The sequence below is a fragment of the Nilaparvata lugens genome, chromosome 5 (assembly GCF_014356525.2).
Source record: "Nilaparvata lugens isolate BPH chromosome 5, ASM1435652v1, whole genome shotgun sequence".
Classification (NCBI taxonomy): Eukaryota; Metazoa; Arthropoda; class Insecta; order Hemiptera; family Delphacidae; genus Nilaparvata; species Nilaparvata lugens.
The window spans coordinates 437,391-461,502 of record NC_052508.1 but is presented as its reverse complement, the minus strand read 5'-3'; the positions used below and the strand labels follow the sequence as shown (position 1 = coordinate 461,502).

Sequence of the window (24,112 nt, the reverse complement as noted above, 5' to 3'; positions counted from 1 at the left end):
TTTATGTTGATGACATGTTATGCACATGGAGAACTTTGTTGGACTCAGATATACAGCTCTCAACCCATGAATAGTTTTGTGAATTCAATTATGTATGCGGATGACTTGATGATAATTCAGCAAAATGGAGATTCCTTACAAAAATCAGTTTTCATGTTGGACAGAGTTGCTGAAAATTACAATTTGAAAATATCAGTTATAAGAACCAAATCAATTGCATTCAAAAGAAATTATCCAATCAGAACCAAAATAGAATTGAATGGAAAATTAATAGAACAAGTGAAAAATTTCAACTATCTTGGTAATGATGTAACATATGATAAAGATATTGATGTTGTCACGTTCTTCTCCGTGGAGGGGCATAAACATGCAATAAATGAATATGAATTTTAAATAATTAAACTAAAAATCGGAATAATTATAATCATAAACCCTGAGTGATGTTTCTCAACATTTAATGACTTATGTTGTGTCGGCATGTGTGACGTTCTACTCCTTGGAGGGGCATGAACATGCAAGAAAATGAATATTTATGAACATGAAGCTATATAACCAAAAACCAAATAAACAGTTGGAGACTTTGAGGTTAGGAAACTGTACCTCGTAATTATAGCTTATGTTGATCTTCGTCCGACTTGCAAAGGCATAGATGGCAACAAATTTTTATGATCAAGGCAAAATGAACAATGTATAGAAGAGAATGATCTGATAAAGTAGTTTGTTGAATGGGTAGGTTGGTGGTCTACAAAGGTAGCCGAAGTAGGAACTGTAAACTTCCAAACTAATGCTGTAGCTTGAAATGCGGAAAATTAGAATTAGATCCAATTCAATAATAAAATGGTGTTCAGTTTGAATCTGCCTATTATAATCAATGCTGTCACTAGGACCAAGCAGAGATTTAAACTTCTGAGTGAATTCACTCTCCAAATAATAACCAGAATACATAGATTCTAATACCTTTTTTATGGTTGAGAGAGATATTAGACCGCACAAGACAACAAACAAAATGGCAAATCCATGCGAACCGGGTCTCTGACAAATACTATAGGTTGTAAGATTGCAAAGTGCCAAACCAAGATAGTAGATGCTTCGAGTACCGAGTTTGATTTTGATGGTGTCTATGCGATCAATTACCTCCCCTTGAGGCATTAAATTGCAGTTAATGCTGGATCCAAGACACCTCGATGTGGTAGGTTGACAGCAGTTGATCTTACTTGATTCGGTAGGATAACTCTAATAAAATATGTTATTACTTGATATGAATATCGACTACCATCTAACACCAGAAGAAATAATGTTCTAAGAATATTTATGATACTCAACGTGTCCTGCATGATCGATATGTGTCAGTTGAGAAAGAACAAACTTGGAGGTGTAATGAAATAAATTCAGAGAGGTGAATAGATAATATAAATATATTGTTGAAGGAATACCCAAATAGCAAAAAATTGAATTGATGGATGAACGGATTATACAAAATATAGTTACAAACTGATAATGAGCAAATATTAAATGATAATAAAGTTGAATCTTCAGATAATAGATACTGTATGGAAATGTAATAATTTTAAATTGATTGAATTGAAGTAGGTGATAGCCATTGTGAAGGGTCATGAGACATACAAAATTAAATAGGCCAGGTAGGCTAATACAAAATTATAATTTGAAAATTTAATAAGATTACTAGTAAAAGATTTCAGGGTGAGGGCTAGCCTAAGGAAATAGACCTTTCGGCTAAGTACAGCGTGAATATTAAATTTTACCTATTGAAATAAGAATCATTTATAATAATTTGGTACCCTTGAATCTATAGTCATGACTTTTTCCCAAATTGACGAATTTATGCACTGTATAATTTTCGTAGAATAGCGGGGATCCCCTTTTATAATATGTTCGAATAACTTACGTAGACTTTTGTTCCCGTTTTGGTATTTGAAATATATTCGGCCGTAGAATATTTCGTGTCGGCTGGATCCTTCACGTGTGGCGAAATCGTCGATCAGACCTCACTATTTGAATTTTAGGGTCTCTTTAAATGGATTCGCAAAAATTAATATCGCAGATTATTATAGGAACTTTGGAACAATTTTAAAAAACAGAAAGAACAAGAATTAAATTACATTGAAACAGGAATTAAAGCTTTTAAAAAATTAAGTATGTGGACCAGGTCTGTATCTCACTGGTGATTTGTCGAAATGTGGCCTCGAGTACTCTTCTTCTAATTTCCACCTGAGTTTCTTCTCAGAAATTAATACTCTCCAAATTTACATACTAATTCGGGATTGGTTAGATCCTGTGACGTAACAAATGCGCCAATTGAGTGGTGGAAATAGATCCAACTTTAAAGCTTTTAAATGAGAAAAATGCCATATTATAAGTTGTTCTTAATAGAAATGGAAAAATAGAATTTATTTATTTTGCCAAAAACAAAATACAAAAAAGCTTTACAAAAAATAAATATAAGTATATGCTACTGCACTTAAACCAAGAGTAGATATAAAATGGCAACTCTGGGACACAAGTGTCCCAGAGTCGCCATTTACCTCAAGGTCATCCAGGTCAACCACCCCCAACCTCAAGGTCATCCAGGTCAACCACCCCCAACCTCAAGGTCATCCAGGTCAACCACACCCACCTCAAGGTCATCTAGGTCAACCACACCTACCTCAAGGACATCTAGGTCAACCACACCCACCTCAAGGTCATCCAGGTCAACCACACCCACCTAAAGGTCATCCAGGTCAACCACACCCACCTCAAGGTCATCTAGGTCAACCACACCTACCTCAAGGTCATCCAGGTCAACCACACCCACCTCAAGGTCATCCAGGTCAACCAACCTAACCTCAAGGTCATCCAGGTCAACCACCCTTACCTCAAGGTCACCCAAAAAAAATATTTAAAAAAAATAAATAAAAAAAAATAATAAAAAAAAATAATAAAAAAATAAAAAAAAAATAAAAAATAAAAAAAAAATTTAAAAAATTTAAAAAAAATAAATAAATAAATAAAAAAAAATAATAAAAAAAATAAAAAATGAAAAGAAAAAAATTAAAAAAAAAATTTAAAAAAAAATTAAAAAAAAAAATTAAAAAAAAAATTTAAAAAAAAAATTTAAAAAAAATAAATAAAAAAAAATTAAAAAAGAAAAAAATTAAAAAAAAAAAAAATCATCATATCCTCTACTCATATTATACTCCTCACCCTCATCCCCTTCAAATGCTTGCTTTCCTGCTTTCCATAGTTGCCGTCCAACTCTTGAGGTGCCTGCCATTGGACTTGAAACTTCTCCAGTTCCATATGATTCAAATGTTGGTGACTCTTCATCAATGCTGGAGAGTTGGAGCTTATGTTTTGCTTTACTTGCACCAGTAAGTCCACACCTTGTATATGTGGCATCTTTAACAAATGGTGTTGTTGGTGGAGTAGGATATGTGTGGTGTGTTGATGCTGCTGAGAAAGGACGATGTTCTGATGATAACAACTCTGGCTTGGATTGTCTCTGCCTACCCTTCACATGCCTGGAGCGCATTTTTATTCTAGGCTTCAGATACCTAGGACGCTTCGTGGATGCTCTTGATGGAGGTAGCTGTGGTTGTTGAACTGGCATCTGTTGGAAGGTTTTGACTAGGTTGACTAGTGGCTCAGCTAGAGGTTTGAAGTGTTCCACATGTTTCTCTTCTGCAATCCGTCTACCCAGCATGATTTCCTTATGCCTCCTTTTGATTTCACGCTTCAACCTAGCAATCTCCAATATGGTAGGAGCAACCTCCTCCAATGTTGGCTTATGGTTCCTTTGTTTGATATACATACTGGTCAGTGTTTATCAGTATACTGAGGTCTGAGAGTTTGAGCTCAGCTATTTATACATTTTGGACCCATACCAAGTGCAGAGTGCCACTGACTGAACAGTGACTGATCAGTGACTGATCAGTGACTGAACAGTGACTGATCAGTTACTGATCAGACTGATCAGTGACTGAACAGTGACTGATCAGTTACTGATCAGACTGATCAGTGACTGAACAGTGACTGATCAGTTACTGATCAGGCTGATCAGTGACTGAACAGTGACTGACTGACCACTGAGTGGATGACCCTACCATCCTGCCACAGACATGCTGAATACTGGTGAGCATGGTCCATGTGGCAGGAGGAGCTAGGGTCATTGAGAATGCTCATGCTCAGCCGGCGGGACAATTGCCAGCCGCAGCAGGTCGACTGTTGGTGGCAGTCGGATGACCGGTGAGGCGACCGGCGGGGCGACCGGTGGTGGGGCGACTGGTGACGATGGTGGGGCGACTGGTGGCGATAGTGGGACGACTGGCGGCGATAGTGGGACGACTGGTGACAATGGTGGGGCGACTGGTGGCGATAGTGGGACGACTGGCAGCGATTGTGGGACTACTGGTGACGATGGTGGGGCGACTGGTGGGGTGACCGACGGGGTGATTGGTGGCGGCCGGGCGACCGGCGGGGGCAACCGGCGGCGGCCAGGCGATCGGTGGCGGCCGGACAACTGGCAGCGGGATGACTGGCAGTGGTGGGCCAGTCTACCCACTACATACAAAAAATATATCCTCTGGTTCTGTTGATACTGACCTTTAATACTTACCTTTACCGCCTTGGATTCGAGCATAGAGCCTCCAACTCAGAAAGCTGACTTGCTAACCACTACACCATAGAGGATTTATGTTTAAATACTTAAATTATATAGAATATGATACTTCTTCCGACCGGTGACCGGTGGGGTGACTGGTGGCGGCCGGGCGACCGGCGGACAGTTCAAGATCAGTAGGGATTTTTTTTTTCCCTTTTTTCCCTTTTTCCCATTTATTCCCAATTTTAAGTGTTTTTATTTTATTTATTTTTTTTCGATTTTATGTGTTTTTAATTTTTTTTTTTTAATTTTTTTTTTATTTTTTTTTTTTTTTTTTTTTATTTTTTCTAATTTTTTTTTTTTAATTTTTTTTTTATTTTTTTTTTTTTTTTTTTTTTTTTTGGGTGACCTTGAGGTAAGGGTGGTTGACCTGGATGACCTTGAGGTTAGGTTGGTTGACCTGGATGACCTTGAGGTGGGTGTGGTTGACCTGGATGACCTTGAGGTAGGTGTGGTTGACCTAGATGACCTTGAGGTGGGTGTGGTTGACCTGGATGACCTTTAGGTGGGTGTGGTTGACCTGGATGACCTTGAGGTGGGTGTGGTTGACCTGGATGACCTTGAGGTAGGTGTGGTTTACCTAGATGACCTTGAGGTGGGTGTGGTTGACCTGGATGACCTTGAGGTTGGGGTTGGTTGACCTGAATGACCTTGAGGTTGGGGGTGGTTGACCTGGATGACTTTGAGGTAAATGGCGTCTCTGGGACACTTGTGTCCCAGAGTCGCCATTTTATATCTACTACCAAGATACATCCATTTATATAATTAGATATAATAACGAAATGATATCCTTTATATTATAAATAATAGTTTTAAAATGAAGATTCAATTTATGATCAAATGCATAAGTACAGTAGGTGAGGCAAAAACACCGGCAGAAGGAAAAGTGGCCTTATCATTAGGTTCCATTTAAACATAGAATGAACAATATAATCACATCTACTACAAATGTTAAATAAAGAGATAGGCTCAACAATTCAAAAGAGCTTCTGTTGGTGCTAATTTTGTGAACTTTCAAAATAGCCAATAATTTGTAGAACATAGACGTAATTTTATAAAATAAAGTAGGAGTATAAATACATATAATAACACATTAGCTTGTAATAATGGTAATGATAATAATAATAATAGTAAATGTGTTTCCTTGTTTATATTGTTTTTGCGGTGATGAATGTCAATCCCAGATCATTACATATAATTGAACCATATAAACATTCTAAAATAAATATAGCTTCATGACAGCTCATAAATAAATATTTAGGCCCATTTGGCATATAAATTGCAATATGAAAGGTGAAAAATAATATCATATAGTTGTTGCAAATAGTTATTACGCAAGCTGCCTTCTCGATTGGCTAGTTGTAGGCACAAGTAAGCTTTGGTTTATTCAAGTTTCAATTCTAACCTCCAAATCTCCAAATATTTGAACTACCATTCAAAATAGTACGGTAAACATTATGAATACATGTGGTGTTTTTTTTTTGTTTTTTTTTTTTAATACATTTCTGAAAGATATACCATTACCGATTTACTAGTTGCAGCCTTTATTGGTCAGATAACTGTCGTTTATCTGCCTTAGATAAGATTGTGATTCTTACTCAATAATGGAATTTGTTTTGTTCGCTTAATGGTCTATAAATATCCTTAATTCATAATTCAGGGGCTGTACAATCATTGGGTACATCACAATGTATACAATAAAATTTCAAAGTTTCAGAAAATATGTGGCACTATACATAGAAACCTCAAGAATAAAACAAGACAAGAAACCAGAATAAAGTTCTATAATACCATTGCAGTTCCGACTCTCCTATATGGAAGTAAGAATTGGATTCACACACGTAGAATGGACAGTCAAATTCAAGCTGCAGAAATGAGGTTCCTAAGGAGTGTATTTGGCTGCACTAGAGTATCAGAAATACTGTTATAAGTCAGGTTTTATTGGTTGCTCCTCTGCATGAAAGAATTATTCAAAATAGACGCAACTGGTGCAGTCATTTGGATAGAATGCCACCTGGAAGAATTCCCGATGTAGTCCAAAACTATAGACCTACAGGAAAAAGAGATGTAGGGTGGCCAAGAAAGAGATGGGTACCGGAATAGGTTAATTAATAAACCTAATCCCTGAGGTGAAGATGATGATGATGATTTTGAGGGATTTGAATCATTTCAAGCTCATGATGGATCGTTTTTTGTGAATTATCTGCCTTATAGGCTATAGGTTTTATTATGTATCGTGATCAAAAACATGGTGGTAAGGTTAATCATGCAAAGGAATATCGGTTTTAGAAGAAAAACTATTGATTGCTATTAACCAATACAAGAATTATTATTTCTAGCCTCAACTGAGAACATGATATTCCTTGGGATTTAGCTTATGATACAACTATTTCTATATTCATTTGCTCTTCGACCAACTTCCTTCCAACTCAATATTATCAACCTCCAATTCTTGCGACAAGGGAGGGCATTCTTGTAATCTGGAGAATACTTGAGAGTTGAGAGATGACTACACTAGATCTGCGTGAAAAACTTGGCAACAACTTTGAAGTTGTACAAGTATTTCGACTTGGTTCAACTCACTATGTCACTCAACAAAGAGACGGCCATTTCACTCTCCAACTTTTGATTAAAATGTACTGAAGGTTTGTGGCAGGCCAAAGAAACTAATTCCAGTTTTAAAGTTAATCTACATATACTTAGTTGGCCGTACAATATATAGAACAGATCAATATAAGTATATTTATTTTTGCAGTTTCTCTGGTAATGCAAGAAAACGAGTATAGTTTATATCAGACTTGTGGATTCTTCAAGAGGTGAAGAAGTAAGTAGTTTGATTCTCTCTACTCCAGTCTGGAAGAAATGTGGTAAAATTATTCCCACTCCAAGAATTCAATTTTATAGAATCTGAAGATTATTGTAAGATAATATAATGGAGTTCCATGAATCTTATAGAAGATTTAATAAATAGTTTGTAGTTCTTCACTAGTAACGATTTATTCTATCATTAATGATCTGCACTGGGATAGTCGCAAACTGAGACGCGATACGACGGGACATGAGCCGAGTTGCTAGATGTTTTAATACCATATAATCATATTATAATGTTCACACGTGCTTGCTTTGTCTCAATGTGATGAACACATTATAATATGATCATAATAATGATCAACTCATCTAGCAGACTCGGGTCACGTCGTGTCGCGTCGCGTCACGTCATATGCTACTAGCCTTATACTGACTGATATTCATCTCAAAAAGCCAACTATTTTATTATCAAGAGAGTACCATCTAATAATATTCGGAGAGGATACAAGGGCAATTTCTTTGAGCGATTGAGCTTAGAAGTCGCTTAGAGAGGTTTTGCTTGTCAAGATACATCAATTTCACGGGAAAATTCAGGATTCAAGGAATGATTCTATTCATACCTGTCCAATTAAACACGCAATCCAAACTAACACTGCGGTGCTTCCCACTTGTAGTGAACGGAGTGAATTGTTCCATTGAGAACTAGATAAATGAATGACAAACAAGTGGAGGTTGTGAAGGACATGATTTGTCACCAACTTTACAGCTACACAATGAAAAATTCATAATTCCCCAAGCGCCAGGTGCAGGAAGTGTCGTCTCCCTATCTGGATAGGCGATGAACGACAGAAATTGAGAACAAGTGGTGAACGTCTCCTCAGAGTTTTCAGAATTTGTGATGCATCATTTTCCACGACATGTGTATACTATTCCACTGGGACTTGACTTGTCTGTTCTGTTTGTTTGAGTTGTAAACTTGTATGTCATCGATCGAGACTCTTTTCCTGCAGCTTTTCCTCGTTCCACTTGAGTCAAGCATGCCATTGAGCAATATGGAAAAAACAGACATTCTACATACTGATGCATTTCACCCATACTTCACAACGTGGGGTACTTTATTCCTCATTTGAAACGTTGAACGTCAATTCTCCAAAGTACAAGCTAAGAATAGGAATGCATGATCCAATGGTTCGATCAATGATCTATTATTTTCATGACTGATGACTCTATTATTTTCAAACCCTGACAATTCGAAGTGAATCTCACTATACCAAGAATAGCTACTTGGATCTGTCGCATATTAATCATAATCATATAACACATTTCGACTTGGACCAATTTACTATGTCACTCAATCAATTCTAATAGATAATAATTATTGTTAGAATAATTAATTGCGAAATCGGAATTTGATTTGAATACTGGTTTTAAAATATACATAAACTGTTCATATAACATTTTTTCTGAATTATGTATAATCAATAGATAATAAATCCACACTATTTGAATATTGATATGGAAAATTCTAAGATTCCACTGATGACAATTCAACATACATGAGACTAGAAATTTATTGGTTGTGTCTCTATATGAATTGCTATCTCATTGTTGCTTTTTTCTTGATCAAAACATGAATCTAAAACACAATTACTCACTTATCACACTCTAAAAACCGAAAGGGTATAGCCTGTTTCGGAGTTATGCACAATGAAAAAAAATATAGATATTCTTCAATTTATTGTTAATGTCAAAAGTTGGAATTTAAGAATAATTATTATTAGAAAAAACATTTGAATAAGAATAAGGAGCAGGCAGAAATCATCTGTTTAATGACTCGATTTCTATGAAAAGTTTTCTGAACAAATCAACGAAAAAGTTCGAGTTCCACCTTTTAAGTGGACAAAAAAGGAAAGCCGACCATGGTTGATTGAAGTAGAGGCAGACCTCCAATCGTGGGAGGTATTAGGCTCTACATGGGACGTAGAACTAATATCAGAGGAAACTTCTATCTATATATATACGAGTATATGAGAATGAATGTCTGTTTGTGTGTTTGTTTGTTTTTATATTTTTTTGTTCCCTATAGACTCGAGAACTACTTGACAGATCGGCATGAAACTTTTGTAATATGTTGTGTGAATATTGGGGATGGTTTCTGACCAGAAATTTGAATAGGGGGGCTGATAATAATTATTTAATAATCCATTTTACAGACCTATGTTTTCGAAATTTTCGGCCGAGCGGCTACCGAAGAACGGAAAGGTGATCATGATTCAAGATCATATTGTGATAATATGATTTAGCATCTCAAGTTACCAGCTGTATAATAGAAACGTTACCCTATAATAAATTATTGTGTACTGGTATTAAAACGGTAGTTTGGAGTTGAATTTAGTGTAGTTGATTGGTGCAAGCTGATAATCGTTCCTTAGAAGACCTATACAAATAATTATCACTCCCCTATCTGAGAAACTGGAAAATGTTTGAAAAAAATTATTATTTGCCGTATGAAAGAGAGTTGCTCATATTGCGTTCATTAATTACTGAAGAATGACAGACTAATTTACATTTTTTTTAAATTTAGCTTAGCTTATATTCATCCTAAAATGGAAGATTGAAAGAATATGGAATTTCCTGGGCCATCTATTGGCAGTCAACAACTATGAAAACATTGAATTCATCTTTGAAACACTTATTCAACCTGGCTATTTTTTATTTATTTTTTTTCAATTCAAAACTTTACTATTGCTACCAATTGAGAAGAATATGTTATCGGTATTATAAATGCTGCATGACTAAGCACATATGGAGATTAGTCTCTCTGTATAGAGATGTGAATGGAAATATTGATTGTCAGATTTCATGATTCACCACATGAAGTCAAGTGTGACATGAGATACTGTACATTGACTTTTTGGCGGTACGAAGTTCGTCGGGTAAGCTAGTAATTCTATATGATAGCTGTATTCTGTGCTGATATGTAGAAGTATTTTGAAAACGGCTTTAGAGTTATTGATTTCAAATTGAAGCTCTAGCGCGATGAAAACATTTTTTTCTTCCCGACAAAATTCTCAATGTTGCCTTAATCTTTCTTAAAAAACTCGTTTGAAACAACTCCAAGGACAGTTAACTTGATAGAGAGAGCTTTAATGTTTAAACTTTTTGTGGAAACATTATATTGAGAGGTACACAGTGGCCGTGTGATTTCACTCTAAACTCGTTTTCCCCCTGAGAGAGAGAGAGAGAGAGAGAGAGAGAGTGAGTGAATGAGTGAGTGAGTGAGAAAGAGAGAGAGAGAGAGAGTGAATGAGTGAGTGAGAGAGAGAGAGAGAGGAGAAGAGAGTGGGAGTGAGATGATGGGAGAGAGTGAGAAAGAGGGAGAGCATCTGCTTCTGGACAGAAACTTTTATTGTGGATAATTTAGAAAACTTACATGAACATTCGCACTTACCATTGACAATAGCGAGTGAACAAATTGATTACTACAATCGTAATGAAATGAAATGAACTGAACTGAAATGGAATGGAATGGAATGAAATGAGATGAAATGAAACAAATCTTTATTAGACAGAGTTAGGACTTTTAAGTCCTCTCTACCACTCAACCTCAACATAACAAATGCAATTGAATAAAAAATACAGTGTAACTTAATATATAAATAAAAATACATTAGATAATATAGCTACAAAATAGATACATAGTTGAAACAAAACAGTCAATCTGCATTTAGACTAATCCTACTACTACTACCATACTGAAAAAACTCAATGATCTTTCAATTATTTTCCTAGAAATCCTTCTAAGCACTCCATCAACATGAGATTGTGAAATGGCTGTGACCTATATCGGCCACCTGAGCTGGCAGCCATGTTGAAATTTCACTGGTCTGATCTTCCAAAACATTTGGAAGATTCAATCATTTACAACGATTTGAAAATACTGATTTCACTAGCTTACTAATCCTCCATTTCAAGCTGTAACGTATGTGGAAACAAGCATTATTTGAAATTTCTTTCAAGCTTTCAATGCCTTGATTGTAGCATTATATATATATATATATATATATATTATATATATATATATATATATATATATATATATATATATGTATATATAATTTTTTTTAGATATGCTTGGCATATTATTCTCTCTAACATTAAATTTCATATTTGAACTTGCAAGTTTTTCTGCTGAATTACATAAAAATTGGAGCCTATATCAATAATTGAACACGCATCTTGAACAGATATGAGTTCGTAAATTGCAAAATCGTTGCGAAGCGAGAAAATAGGATCCTTGATAACGCCTTTGAAATTACGGTTGAGTAGTCGTTCAGCAGTCGAATGGATAGCATGAATTGCTGAGCTATTTCTAATATTGGCATCATTGCTTTGTCATGAACGAAGAGAAATTTTCTTGCTAATTTGCAGAACAGAAAACATCATGATATTAGATGTGGAATTAAGCAACTGTAATAATAATAAAAATAATGATATTATTATCTATCAATGAATAGAGTAAAATATCAATCTACAAAATTCTATATAAAGTAGTGTCCTGCTAAGGCAGTCACTTGGCAAAACTGTGGAAAAATGGCCATTACAATAAAGCCTACATTTCTGAAAAGGTCTCTAATTCTTTCACAAGTAAAATAATATGATACATGTGAATAAAATAAAGAGAAGTTGTACAAATAATGAGTGTTGAGCTTTCGGTTTCCTAATTCCTATTTCCAGATTAATTCCCAGTTAATCAATTACTATCACTTTTCTTGCACTTAATAATGATCATACATTTGCTGAATCGACTACGTTTTCAGGATTCAAGTACTGATATAGTCATATCCATCAACAAACCTCACTCATCAATTCAAATTCCTTCATGCTCGACTGATATATTTGAAATGGTGATATATTTGATAATTATTGGTGATTACTGATACTGATCGATCAATAATATCAAATCTTGATCAATCATTTAATGCCCGAATTAGCATACTGGTAATAACTGTTTTCAAGTTATCAAACGAATTCATTCCTAATAGAGTATTTACATACATTCACAATAATTGGAAGTAGGATCCCGTTATTCTTCGCTCATCATCATTCTATTTATTATACGTTTAAAATAAAATAGTCATGATCACTTACATGGTAGGAGCAGAGTTCCATAAAATTGGACAAAATATTCTAAATTTCCTATGTTCCTTGTTTAATTTCATATTGGGTAAAGATTTTCAGATTCATTCATCAAGATTTACAATTAATGGAGAATACATAAGTCAAATTTCTCTATTATCAAAGTTAGCCTGATATAATTTCAATTCGAACTGCAGCTAATTGATTACCTGAAAATCTTACGCTTATTCTCATCTTAAAATTATCAATTTATTGCTCATAATGGTGAAAAGCATTTATGTAAGCTATACTGTAACTTGATGGCCCAGAACTATAAATTATTAATAGTTAGCATGTGCCAAAATTTATTTATTTTTTCGAAATTATAACTTTTCCAAGATAATATTTTATTAGAGTGCTGGATTAACGTTGTGATTTTCTCACGGTATCGGAGTAGTTTCATGATGTCATTCCGCGCATTACGTAATTAAATTCTGATATTTCCTCTATTGTTTTCAAACGTTTTCCTAGAGTACTTAGAATTGTTGTAAACGCAAAATCATCATAAAAAATCAGTTGAACGTCCATTCTGTTGCTGAGTCGTCTACTCTGATCGAGGGAATTTTCCTGTATACTGTCTTTGTTAGTTGTATTCCTTTCTCGTTCTATTGAGGGAAATTATTGTCGTCCCCACCACGTCCTTTGTAATTTGGTATTTTTCAATGCATAATAGTACCAGCCCTGATACCTATTTTTGAGCCTGGTTCGGTCGACTTGGAGACCTGAACAAGAGACCGCTTTTATCTTCTGTAGAGTACAGACATGTTTTCTGAGCTTAATTATTTATTGGCCTGATTGAATAATGTCTTTTCCAGACAGTTTTTTATTCTCTCCTGGAGACTGAAATTATATTATTGGGAATCGTTTATCCCATCAGTTTGAAATTGCTAATCCTTTTATTAATTTATTAATGGCATAGTTAATTTCCATTCAGAGCGGTTGACTGCTGCACTTTATTATTATTGTAGGCTATGGATTAGTGACAGTCGAAAACCCATTTAAGGGTGAGTAATGAATATTTTATAGTATTGTTGTACCGTACTGTCTTTATTTTAATAATTTTGATATTACAGGTAACAACCCCTGATTTAACAATTCTTCGTTTTCAAATATTTTATTACTGAATTTTGTAGTCTTACATCTGAGATGTATGACAATATACTAATGTAAAAGGAAGTGATACTAAATGGAGTATCTTTCTATTCTTTATTTTATTGGTAGAGTAATTTATATCTCTAATTATATTATAGTAATTTATATATAAAACCTTTTGTAATTGTGAGTAAGTTTGAAATACTCACTGGTAACTCTGTTCATCATTCTTTTAACTAGTAATTTCTTTTCATAATCCCATTCATTATAGATTTCAAATTCTACAATTAAAACCTATAATATTCCTCTAATTTTATATTTAATGTGAATTGTATGTATTGTATTCATTAGATGATTTCTTGAGAAATCATTCATTGAATGCAATACTTAGTATGTTATTTATTCTAGCATTACTAAGGAGGTGTGACTTGTGTTGCAGGTTTTTTTTGTGTGTGTGTGTATTCTTGAATACTCATTCGAGGATCGTGCTGTAAATATGCCTTGCTGTCAAACGAGGGCTTACGAATTCGCCGACCGAGATGGCCGGTGATATCGGACATCTGACATTGCCGTGCGGGGCTGAAAGACGATCTTCGATCTGACGCCACTAGCCCGATGCCTGGAGGCCATCACCCTTCATCCTCACCCATCACCCTTTGGACACCGGACTCGAGGACGACAGATCTTAGATAAGTACTTGATACCCCCCACTACAATATCAGATGTGCCCCCGTAAATTTGGTCTCTTAAAGACGTATTATGTTTGGTCTCTTAAAGACGTATTTTACTTGGTCTCTTAAAGACAGATTGATTATTCGATTATCCATGTAAAAATGTATCTTTTAATATTCTCTATTTTATTCTCATTATTATAAGAGCAGTCAGTCAACCACATATCTATGTTTTTAATTCCAAGACCCTCAAACCACTAGAATTAGGATCACATTATTGATCAGATAAAAATCCGCAGATCTCAGGGTCTAGCTTAATTTCAACAACTAAGCCTTCTCCGACAAAATCATTTGTCACCAGGAGACCGGCTTAAGCAATTCCTTCCCAGTCTTGGTTCCATTATCTTGAATTGAAGTTTCTTGGAAGTTCCTCTCGCGCGAGGGATTTCCTGTAAGAAATCAAACCGGCTAACAAGCACCAAGCATGTCTTACGCGCAAGAAAACTTGGGAATAGGTGAAATAGGAGACCTGTGGGGGAGAGTAAATTAATGAGATGGCTGCAATAGTGCCCTTGCTATCCAATCGATATTTCCTATCCAATCGAATTTCATCACTCCAGGCTCCACTTTTCGGTGAATTATGTTCAATAAAAATACTCAATTCGGTAAGTTGTGTTCAATAGAAAAGCACAAATCGTTACATCATTCATCCTAACTCACAATCAGGCAATCACTTCTTAGTATGGGTACATTTCAAACATGTTTATTTCAATTTCAAGTTCTATAACGAGCAATTTATTTCCAATTATTGTGAAATGAAATATTCTCATTTTCAAATGAACGAATACCTAATATAAACCTTTAGGCTACTGTATCAAGTATGCACTATACAATGTAGTCTACATGAAAATTAAAAATCGAAGTACCCTGTCTCATTCCTTGTATTTTATTTCTCGAAACATGTTTCGACTATTGATGTCATTTCCAATTAATAGTGAAAACATGTTGAGTGAAATAGAATAGAGTTGAAAATAAGATACTTCGATTCTGAATTGTTATGTGAATACAACTAGCCCTTAACAAGAAATTGAATACTATACTATTTACATTATCATTATGGCCAATAAAGACATCATAAATTTCAACAACGTCAGTAACGCATCCCAACCTATTCATGCGAATTTTTATAGTATTGTCATTTCTATCAGGTTATTCAGTTATTTCTTCAAATTAAAATCAAGTGAGCATCAGGAGCAGGCCCGGCCCCAGTGGTGGGCGGACTGGTCGGCCGCACAGGGCGGCAGATTTTTGGGGCGGCAAATTTTAAGAAACAGAAAATTTTAAAATACAAATAAATAATAAATTTATAATATTAAATATGAATAGTAAAATTATATAAGAAGCTTTTCCAAACTCAAGATAATGAAGACCAACAATGTCCCAGGAACGTCTGAGTAGTCTAGCGAACATAAAATAGCTCAGTCTCAAGATCTTGAAGAATTGGAGAATTTCCAATGAATGGTCAAACGACTTCTACTTAATCAAACGTGTTCCAAACAAACTCGTGTTGTAGCAATAATTGTAGTTCTAATTACTTAGCAAGTTAAGTAGGCCTACTCTCTTGCAGTCTTTTGATTTAAAACTACTGTCTTAATTATTATGTTTTCTTATTATGTACCGTATCTGTTCCAAACATAATAATGGTTTAATCGGATATTTTTTGTTACTGTTCCCCAATATTTATATTTTTCAAATAATTGTTCAAATGTCAATTTTAGCTTGAACTGCTGATAACCTTCGGGTAAATTTTCAAGTAAACAATTAGACGGGATACCTGTTGGGGGGGGGGGGTTGCTGATTTCGCCCAGGACGGCAAAGTCCGGCCTAGGGCCGTGCCTGATCAGGAGCCTTACATCAGGATTGTAGCATAGAGAAACAATAGCGTAAGCTTACGCTATTGTTTCTCTACGATTGTAGTGAGTACAAGCATAATATTCTATTTCAATCGAATCTAAGTTACGATAAACCTTCCACTTTAAATTTTGTTTGTTCTCATGCTACCAATCAGGAATAGATTGAATGAATGGATAATGTACTCGATTCATCAATCGTTGCTGATTTCAAATGACAAATGAGTTTCACACTCTTGGAAAGAACAACTTTGTACGGTACTGAATGATGGTGAAATGTGACAGGAAACGAACGGGCGGATAAAGCTGGAAAAGAAATGAGTCCATTTACCAGATATCCAAGACTCCAGCCCTAAAAAATATTCATCCAGCATCCACTAATGACAGTCGTCATTAAAATTTGAATAACCTCCAAAAATAAAAATGAGAGAACTGGGAGCCAAGATTTAGAGTGATAATTATGTATTTCATGCTGTGATAGCTGCCCTAAATAACTGAAGATTTCATCTTCACTGTTGAAAGTAAATAAATTGTCAAAACATTCCAAGAAAAATCTCGCACTGAACAAGCCGTATGTATGCTATTCTTGGCAATTACTTACTGAGATATTTACTTGCCAGTGAGATGCAAGTTAGGTTTCACCACAGATACTGCAAGGTATATCTACGTGCTCTCGGAAATATTACTTGGGCCTTAGGAATCGAAGTAGATTAATATTTTCTACTTCCCATATATCACTATTATTGTTCGTATCATTCCCCTCAAAATTCGAATACTTGAAGTTACAAATCAAACAAACACAACAATAAATAGTACAGAATGCATTTTCTTTTTTTAGGGCTACTTTAAATATGAATAAGAATAATAAATGTCAGTATCCTTTAAAATTATTTTGTCACAACATGTTTCGGACATTAATACCATTTTCAAGACTTGAAAGAGTACTGAGATTTATATTCTTATTCATGAAGAATTCATGTATAACATTTCTTAAACAGATAGGGACAAAAGGAGACAAAAAACTGGACATCAAAAATCGATGTGTATTAGTGTGTGTGACTGGCTTAAGAAATCCAATTTCTGAAGAAGTAATGATTGACTATCGAAGAACATTTTATGACATTCTATGTGATGTTTTTTTTCATTAAAGTTTCTATTTGGAACTGGATTATTTATCATATTTATTACATAAGTTTTTAAAGTGATGAAAGTTTCAAATTTATATGATAAATACCAGTTTTAATATTATATTAGAGGGTTGCGACTCCTATCACCAACTTATGCATAACAGCTTGCATAAAGTGACAAGAGCTTCAGTTATCTATTAAGTGACTAAGAAACAAAATTGCTTTCAATTTTCAGAGAAGGAGTTTGAAGTTTGAGAAACCAATTTACTTCTAAAAACGAGAGAGCTGATTAATCGCATTGATTTTGCCTTTCTGTTTTTCTTGCATTAGAGTGGAACAACATCAATGAAAAGACTTTCTTGAGAGCTGCACTCTAATTTTGGTCCTTCAAAGTTAAAAGCTCTAACGGAAAAATCATCGCAGCAGTTGAGAGAATTTCAATCTCCAAATTATCGATTTTCAAGCAACAAAGGAATGAGCAAATTACTCCTCCTAATTAGAAAAAATGATATTGCTGGTATTATAGTATATCCAATTGAAATCAATAAAGGAGTTCATTGTTTTCGTACAACAAGAGTAAGATAAGGCGCATTTCATCTATTACAATGATAATGTAATTTCAACTACCGTACTTACTGTCTGCTGTAAATAGGCACTAATTGTAATTTGAGGATTATGGGGTTTATGCATTGAAATCCTCTCAATAAAGTACGTGGTTTGTGTAATCTAGTGTAATGGTAATATTAAAATGAATTTATTGATTGGGTTCATTTAAAAAAGATTAGAATTATGACCTCAACAATGATGAGACTTTAGTGATTTTGTAGCTGAATTTTGTGTGTGAATTTTTATCATGAGGAATTTATTTTTCTCAGTTTTTCTCTAGTTCTCTATTTCTTTTTATTGAGATGGAAACAATATTCATGCTGCAGATTTGCTGTTCTAATCCTCTAAAGCTCTAAATACGATGTTTAGAGATTCCTCATTCTCCAGAACTGAGTTCTGCACATAAATTATGTGGAATCTCCGTGGCCAACCAGTTCAAAAACATAATGCATCCTTGCAATGAATGAATTCTAGAATCGGCAATTCTAGTGTAATTAATATACTTCACTTCCACACCAACCTTCATTCTGTAACTTCAGTTCGGTAGAAATTTCAGCACAATTATTTTTATGCAAATAAATTTACAAACATTTGAACTTGGCCACACTGCTGATGGCAATACAAATAATGTGAATCTCCAACAAGTTTAATACTCACTTCATTCTGAGACATAACCCTTTCACTTTGAAAAATGGAGATGTTATGAGAGAGTGCATTTCCCGTGAAATTAGATTGACCTGAATGCCTCTCTGCATTTCAGCAGCAAGAACCTCTTTCGTGTTGGTCATTGAGGTGTCAGCAAAAAGACTTCCTTCCGTTCCCAAACAGGATAAATGTGTTGCATTTATTTATTTTTCCAAATAAAGGGGAGTGGTTGCTCTACTTGACGAATTCCAGAAAAGATATTGAGCTAGTCATACTGTGAAACTATGAAAAACTATGAGTAGGTACATCAAAAATATGAAACATTTTTGTAACATTATAATGATATGAACTGTTTTCTGAATTGAATCATACTTCTCCTCCTTTACTCCAGTACAGCGGTTTCCAATCAATTGATCAAAGTTACAACCCAAATTTACGATATTACATTCCCATATATTCCACGAGAACTTACTATAGGAGTTTCGAACTACACGTCTAATTCTTGTGAGTATTCTTTTGGTAAGTGCTATTTGAGAAATTTTTCTTCGCATTGATCAATCAAATTGACCTCTCAAGTTGGTATTGAACAATTTATGACTGATCAGTAGAAACTAGGCAAGGTTTGATGTCTTGCGAACCGATGTTGTAAATTACCCAGTAACGGCTGACATCTAGTGGTAGAAGAATTATGGAAAATATGTATCGTTCAATTGATGGCCTGGGGCTGAAAAATAATGACCAATCAGAGCAAGTGACTGAAGTGTGTTTCAAGAGATTGAATGTGTGGTCACCCAAGATATCATTGGATGAATATTCTTATCGGTTGGCCTACACAAGAAAAATCAATTCCAAGTCATCCATTTCCCTATAAATTAAACATGAAATGGGAAAATTAAGCAACAAATTAACAAATCAAAGAATGATGTTATTGCATAAAAGAAATCATTATTTTCATAATGGAAGCTCAAACTACGTAGGTGAGAAACCTCTACCATGTATGAGCTCCAAGGAATATTTCGATTTTCCAGGGAAATTGATAAAATTACGAAAAGGATTACTTTTGATAAAAAGAACGAATATTGAAAACTGGAACCAGGAATCAGATCTCATGAAAATCAAGTTTTAGTTTTTGAAAAAATAATTGATGAAGTTCAATCAGCCGCCATTTTATCACACAATGGGTGTTTACATTCAAAATATTTTAGTTACAACCCCTCATTTCTTCAAAACTAAAACTTCAATCAGCTGCCATTTTGGATACAAGTAGACCTATCATAGAACATTTCTATCGATGCCATCTTTCTTGTTTTAGAAAGACCTATAAAATTATGTACCACACAATAGGTATTTACATGTATCTAATGCTTGATTTTGTGATGTTTCAAGTAGTTATGAAATATTCAGGTAACAGGTGTATGAGGCTACTTCTTTCCGATACTGTCTGGGAACAATGAAATTTGAAGGTGATCGGAGAGTGTATGATGGAATATAAATGAAGTGTAAGAGTTTTTAATTTATTAACTTAAAGAATTGAACTTTACTTATACAGCTAACTCACTGTTGGGACTGAGAAATCCACATAAAGAGTAATTGGCTGGGATAACGTCTTCGTTTTTTGGAGAGCTCTTCTATTATGTGTCTGAATTACAAATAGTTTATTCAAGTAAGTGTCCCGAGCACGACTCCAAACTCTCATACCGTACTAGAATATTGATTGTTCTTATATTGAATAGACCATCATTGACATAAACTATAGAGATGACCATATTGAAATTATATAATGCAAAATCACTTCAAACTTGTCTAGGAATCATAGCATTTAGATACGGAAAATGATACCCTTTCATCAAATTATTTCAGGACAGTATTTTTTATGACAGAAGCAAAAGGTTTCTGTCAAAAGGCTTCTTCATCTCATTCATCAAAAATGTGATTTGTGAATAAGTTTTCAATAGCTCATCAACGTTCAATAGCTCATTATCAATATCATTGATAATGATATTGATTATTATCACGTTCAATAGCTCATCAATAGCTCATTATTCGTTCGAATAATATAATATATAATACTTCCGAGGAAATCCAGTTGGATGATTTTTACTCTGTCAACCCATTTGAAACAAGTTAAATAATCAAAGTATGGAATTAATTGTGCAGAAGCGTTTCCTCTACGATCTGCATTTCGAGCTCCAGCTAAGAAATTAATTCTCTGCTCTAGCGATAAGTTCTAGGTTAGCAATTCGTGAGCTATTACTCATTCGCGCCCAACTTAGCAAACAGTGATAGTAAAGTTCCAATAACATATTTCATAAGTTTGACCCAACTCCGAAGATCGTCGATGCTTTTCATTCTCAATATGCACCTCTCACACACTCCATCTTTTGTTCGCTTGCTCTCTTTATAATAATTGTTTTCTTTTTGCAGCACGGTATAAATTTTGAGTGCATAGATATAATAGACTAGTGCTTGAGGTGGAAATAGCCCTTGTATATGGCTCTAGCATAAGTTACATGGTGATCTGGGAAAACGTGGATTTTTAATAACGTTTTACAAAGAGAATGCGATTGCACAGAATGTCGTTACGGAATTAATTGAAGAAAAGCCTAAACAAATCCTGAGATCCTTTCAACTTTCAATTTATTCATCCATGGAATTTGCCATTAGGGACATTTATCAAAAACGTAAGGAGTAATTAAATTGTTTTACAGAAACAACTGCTCACTTCATGAGTATAACCAGTGTACCACGTGATAAATTTATAATTTCAATATGTTGGTAGCTTCTTGTTGCTTCACTGCACTACCTGAGTAGATCAAGAGCATTTCGGTGGATATTGACTGATAATAATTGATCAATTCATTAACATTTCTATTCTCTCGGAATTCATCAGTTATAGCATCTGATCATTTGAAATTCATCAGTTGTAGCATGTCATCAAAAACAGAGGAAATATGCTATTAATATAATTATATTTTGTGGAGATTTCTTGCGTGAAACCAGTTCACGTAGTAGCTGTAGCAGGTAGCAAAAGTTGGTGACATCACTTAACCGCATGTAATCACTTGCGAGTTGGGAATGAGACAACGCCTCGGATGTCATGTGTGGCGTACATGAGTGATGGCTTGCTTTAAAATACATTGTTATTAATCGTACACCCTACTGCATGGTATCTTCCTCAAGTCATCTCAAATTCGATATTCAAGAAACTTCAAACTCACTAGAGTTGAAGTAGAAAAAAAATTCCCTAGCAGGAAGCAGACAATAAATTATTATTCATCAGTCATTCTGACCAACTTCTTGGCGGCGAAAATTGGTTTAAAAACTTTTCAACATTGATTGTCAACTCTCAACCGGATAATGCGGTTGTTTAAACCTCTCGACTCATCCCTTGAAAGGTGAATAAGTTTTCTTCATTCTTTTGTAAAAAGAATCTTTAGATGACTTGGGCTACTCGTGCGCCCGTTTTTCATTCCTCTGAATGATTGTTTCATTCAACACTATTTTTCTAATAAAAATCGTTTCCGAGAACTGTGAGTACCTGACATTCCTCTATTCTGCCATTCCATATTCTTTAGGTATTCATTTTCCCCCTCATTTCTTCCTCTGCTTCATCTTCTTCTTCTTATTCTTTATCTCATTTTTTTCTCTCGCTTTTCTTCTTTTAATTTTTCTTTTTCTTTGATTTGTTCTTCTTGATGATGAATTCTTCTTTTCTTTATTCTTCTTCATCATAATTATCATATCCATGTAATTGTGTTATTAATTGCATGAATTGGGATCAATTTAGTATATTTTAGTTTGGTGTGAGGGTAATTTCATGAGATGATCAAATGTGCATGCCTACCCAAGAATAGTGTCGACCTATATACTGTACTATCCTTGATGCGTACGGCGTGATTGGAACCCACGACCCACCAGCAGACTGGAGGATGCAACGACCTCATTGTCTCGGCTAACCTGGCCAGCTAACCACTTCTGGCACTTCGGGCTTGGATAACAAATGAATCTCAGGAAAAAAGAATCATTCAGACAGAAGTTATTATAACATGAAAATTATAATAATTATACTAAATGAGATGAATTATTATTCATCAACATTTTCAAAGATGAAACTACGTGAATGATAGAACCGATTCGTTATACAGGAAACAGAGGACGACCTGCAGTACTCCATATATCAACTGACAAAAATATGTGTGGAGTATGACCTTCGAATTCCAACTACAAAGACAAAACTGATGGCTTTCAAATGAAAATGACCAGTCAGAACAAAAATTGAGGTTGGAGATTCAATTTAGAGCAAGTTTCAGCCTTTACTTATTTGGGTTGTACTGTCACCGACATAAAAGATGAAGATATTTTTAATAGGTTGAAAAACTCCAATATATATGTGGAACAATTCATAGGTCATTGAAAATAAAGTAAGGAGAGTCAAAAAGCTGGAATTCTACAGGACCATGGCTATCCCAGTGTTGACTTAATGAAAGCGAATCATGGGTTCTAGGTAGAAAAGAAATCAGCAGTATTTAAGCGGCTGAGATGCGCTTTCTAAGGTGTGTAAAGAGATGCACAAGACTGGATCTACTCCGAAATGAAGAAATTCGAGAGGAGCTTGAAGTTTATCCACTGAATGAAGAAATTAAAACAATTAGAAATAGATGGAAAGCGCACATCGACAGAATGCCAACCGGTAGAATCCCTGTGAAAACTCTCAACTATAAACCAGCAGGTAAGAGCGACGTTGGAAGACCAAGGAAAATGTGGTCTCAAAACTAGACACGATTTTAAAGTAAAATATTATTTTTTTTTATAAATTTTAATTTTCAAGGCTATTTTAAAGACCGGAACAGGCAATCATGCCAAAACCGTGGGAGCACGGAATAAGGAAACCAGTACTCTCTACTCCGTGGTGGAAGTCAGAAGAAGAAGAAGAAGAAGAAGAAGAAGAAGAAGAAGAAGAAGAAGAAGAAGAAGAAGAAGAGAAGAGAAGAAGAAGAAGAAGAAGAAGAAGAAGAAGAAGAGAAGAGAAGAAGAAGAAGAAGAAGAAGAAGAAGAAGAAGAAGAGAAGAAGAAGAAGAAGAAGAAGAAGAAGAAGAAGAAGAAGAAGAAGAAGAAGAAGAAGAAGAAGAAGAAGAAGATGAAGAAGAAGAAGAAGAAGAAGAAGAAGAAGAAGAAGTTAGAAACAAATCGTTGAGAGAAAGATTGATTTACTTTATTTATGTAGATTACAATATATACTGGCTTATATACTTATATACAATAGCTTACAATACATCAAAATTATAGATGAATTTACATTATATAGACTAAGAAAATAATTATTGAACTGTATATGATATGAAAAAAGCAATCTGTAATAAATGTAGATAATTATATTGTTATGCATCTACATAAATTGACGGAGCTCTGGACATA

General features: G+C 34.7%; 1 protein-coding gene across 1 annotated transcript in view; it reads right to left on the bottom strand.

The window, feature by feature from the left end:
- The window catches only part of LOC111053198 (beta-alanine transporter), a 208,593-nt gene that overhangs the window by 175,058 nt on the left and 9,423 nt on the right, over window positions 1-24,112 (bottom strand). The window lies entirely within an intron of this gene.